Raw genomic sequence first — 3896 nt, 5'->3', positions numbered from 1 at the left:
GCGGTTTTTTTTTTTTTTTTTTTTTTTGAGAATAAGTGAAGGAGGCGGTTTAGGAAGCAGGAGGAAGAAAAGAGAGAACAAAAAAGTCGATCTGGAGGCTTCTGGAGGAACCGAGGAAGAGAGCAAAAAATAGGCCAGTGGCAGAGGCGTAAAAAAAATCCAACTGAGGGCATAATAGTCTTTTCTCCTCCGAATGAATAGTAACGCGGAATGAACAGTGAACTCATCTTTTATATATAGTATAACTAGAAAGTTTACCCTCGCTTTGCTGCGAAAATTATTGTTATATGTTATTTAGATAATTGAAGTTTATTCTGATAAAATTATTGGTAGAGGTTGTTCAAGAGAGTAATCGTTTTTATAGATGATAAGACGATGGATCTTATAACCTTACATAGTAGAATCTCTTCGTAAACCAACTAAGAAAAATATTGAATACAAATTGTTTTCGTTGAAAAGTACAAATATAGTTCGATTTACTGGTGGAGAAATTCAATTAACACGATCATGTAGCTAAAAAATTCAAAAGCTACAGCTGACCACAAAGGGTACTTTAAAGACAGGTATAGACCTCATAGGGTACTGTAAAGACATGTAAAGCAGAATAAGGCTGAGATTCAGTTGGTCATAACTTTTAACTTTATACCATCCACAACCATAGGATAAAGATTGGATAAAAAATTTATACCACACGCAACCATAGAAAAAGATTGAATAAAAATTTATAACAGAGACTATCATCTATTTTCAATTCAATTTTATGGTGATTTCATATTAATAGCTTCAAAGGCAAGTTGAGATTGGTAATATAGCTATGACCATCCATTTTCTAGTCCGACATGTGATTGCAAGGAGCCTTTTTTTTTTTTTTTTTTTTTTCCTGCAAAGCCGGAATTAAACATGAATTTGCATTGGACCTCTTAGCTAACCCAAACCATGACTTGGACCTAGCCTGCATTACATCTCCTTAATTGTTCTCTACGTTCTCTTCTGGAGCTATTGCCAATTGATGCCAATAGTTTGGCAAGGAATTCCTAGTAGCTCTTGTTCTTTTCTCTAACACAATTAGGCTCAACCATCTTTACCTAAACAAAAAGCAGAGTAATTATTCTCTCTCACAATCCGAAGCAGCAACCGGCGGAGGAGCTTATGCCTCACGCGCACAAAAACTGCAAAAAGATGCAAGAAAGATTAGAGAGATAGCACATGACCCACCACACCTTCAAGCTTTTAACATTTCAGCAAGAGAAGACCCACTTCTTTGCCTGCAGGCTTCTAAATTAATTAATCACTCTTGTTTACACAATACTACGTGCTAATTAAGCATGTCAATCTAAACAAATATTCATTGATAATTTAATTCTCTCTTAACCGCCCAAGAAAAGAACAACATTTAAGCCCCCATAACCAAAACTCAAGAAAACAAAGCAAAAGAAGCTTAAAAAGCAAAAACCCATGTCTAATACTGTTTCCTTCATTTCCCAATAAAGCCTCCACTGTTAATCCAGTATTATAATTATTTCAACTATATAAAACAATGACGAAAAAAACAGAGTATCACAACAATTGTAAAATACCAAAAATGTCACAATGCTGAGGCTTTGACACCGACATGCAATATCAATAGAAACAAATTATTACATAATGTCATCCTATAATCTTCAAGTTTGCACTTTTCCACAGCCACACTAACTCGAAATACAGGCAAAACAATGAGTAACTCAGCAATAAGTTCTTTATGCACAAAAGTGAGTGTGTCTATTTGGCCATTTCTTTACATTAGCAGTTTAGCACTCATATTAAACAGTCTTTTGTCTTTAGAAAGAAAGCATAGACTAAGTGGTCATCATGTTTGATGACTGCAATTGAAAATACAACCAGCTGTTAGGATTGGTCTTCACATTTTCGGGTACAGCCTCAAATGGAAAAGAAGAATTTAAATGAAACTCTTGAGGTCAGACTGATACAAAAACAGAAGGCAGAACAATTGGCCTAATAATCATAAAAAATTATTTTGCAAAAGAAAAGATATATTCTGTAAATGTTTTGTAATGACCAAATCTCAATAACTCAAAATTTTGTACATTCAGATGGGTAGGCGAGAAGTCGAGAACATATTTTTCTATACATGGGGGAAACTTCCACTTGTGGGGCGAACTACCTAGAAATAGCCGAACTCCACTTGAGATTGAGAACCTAATACCTTGTTCTATATATGTCTTAGCTAAAGAGAATTCAAATGTATAGGAGAACGCAGAAAAACTTTCTGAAGGTCCAGATATCTCTATATAATAATCGAAAAGTCTTGTGGACCAAACATATTTTTTTTGTTTGAGTGGTTCTTAAGTCTTAAAATTGGCTGGACGGTCTGGTAAATTTTCTTGGGAAGCCTATTGCATTGTAAGAACTACAGCGCATATTAGAATAACCTTTGAACCTCTCCAACTTACTCCTCTTCCTCTGCTTCTTTCTCTCTCTCCTGTTATCACAAAGCTCATCCCTTTTTGTGCTTCTTCCTTCAATTTAATGAATGAATCTGAACATTTTAGCTTTCTGTTTTCATTTCATCAATTCAGTTTATTATATTTGCCATTCAAACCAAGAAACATTGACATATCAACTTCGAATGTGGATTGTTTCAAATTCATTGCTATAAAAATGATACATAACAATGTTCTAAACCTTTATGTTCCTCTTTATCCTGTCTTCTACTTCAATCATCATTGATTCTTTTGAATTAGTTTCCCATTTTCAATCTCAATAAAAATTCGAGCTCATCTCTATCAAAACCCACCAAAGATTCAAACTTTCACACACATACATAAGCAATAGCCAAGAAAACTAAAACCCACAACGTTATTCTCCAAAGAAAACAAAGGGTTTTCAATCAAATCAAAACCCTGAGCTGAAAACGGTGAGAAATGAAAACGTACCAAGTGAGTTCCCATTTTCTTGATGCTGAAGCTATACCTTGAAGCAGTGGTGAAAACTCTTGCTGTGTTGTAAGGAGAGGGTGAGTTTGGAGGTGGGCTTTTGTTGTTGGTGACTGAAATAGACCGGCCTGTGGAGACAAAACCCGACCCGGAATTGGAATCTCCGATGAAGACGCGGTTGAAGAGGGTGCTGAGGAGGTGACTATCTGAGGGAGTGAAAGAAGGCAGTTTAGGATGCAGAAAGAAGAAAGGAGAGCAAAAAGCCTCAGTCTGGAAGAGGGGAAAAAATAGGTCAGTGGCAGAGCCGTAAAAAAATGTCAAATGAGGGCAAAATAGTCTTTTCTTCCATGAATGAACAGTAATGTATAATTTGTTCCATATATACATCTTTTATATATGTATAATGTATAATTTGTTTCATTGACCGTCACACACATGCAAATAATTGTTTGTTTCAAATCAAGGTCTGGGACTCTTTTACCACATTTATGTGATAGAAATGTAAATTTGTACGGACCAGCCTTGTGCTTGATCAAGTCAAGTAATATTGTCCTAATCTGATACACCTTCTTTGCTATTGTGGCTAAAGTCTGCTGTAATCATCGTAGAAACAAGTTGGTCAAGGTCTGGAAAATTAAAAGCTGATAATCATAAGAGCAAGTTCACCCGTTGCCAGGCAAGAAATTATTCACTGCCACTGGATCTTTGCTTTCACCTGTTGGGTCAGGGTCATCAGTCAGTTACTGTTCATCGAATATTTTATTATTTTTTTTTGGAAAATGAGAAATGTATAATGTAAATAAATAGTATTGATAAACAATTTGAAAATGCAACCAAAGAAAATTTCATTGGTAGACAAATTATATGTCCACCGACACACTTTTTTTTTTTTTTAACTCCACCGACACTTTTAGCACATGTACACCACCGACAAAGTTTTTGAAAAGTGTGAAAAAATAGGAG

At 35.2% G+C, this 3896-nt stretch overlaps 1 long non-coding RNA gene across 1 annotated transcript; it reads right to left on the bottom strand.

Moving 5' to 3' along the window:
* Positions 1-742: 742 nt before the first annotated feature.
* On the bottom strand, positions 743-3192 carry LOC112168963. The gene is made up of 2 exons (XR_002924474.2): positions 2934-3192; positions 743-1169 (listed from the first exon to the last, which is right to left on the bottom strand). It is a non-coding gene; the product is annotated as an uncharacterized LOC112168963 (long non-coding RNA).
* Positions 3193-3896: the final 704 nt, after the last annotated feature.

Source organism: Rosa chinensis, chromosome 6, assembly GCF_002994745.2.
Source record: "Rosa chinensis cultivar Old Blush chromosome 6, RchiOBHm-V2, whole genome shotgun sequence".
Classification (NCBI taxonomy): domain Eukaryota; kingdom Viridiplantae; phylum Streptophyta; class Magnoliopsida; order Rosales; family Rosaceae; genus Rosa; species Rosa chinensis.
The sequence above is the reverse complement of the archived record's forward strand: the minus strand, read 5'-3'. Positions and strand labels throughout refer to the sequence as shown.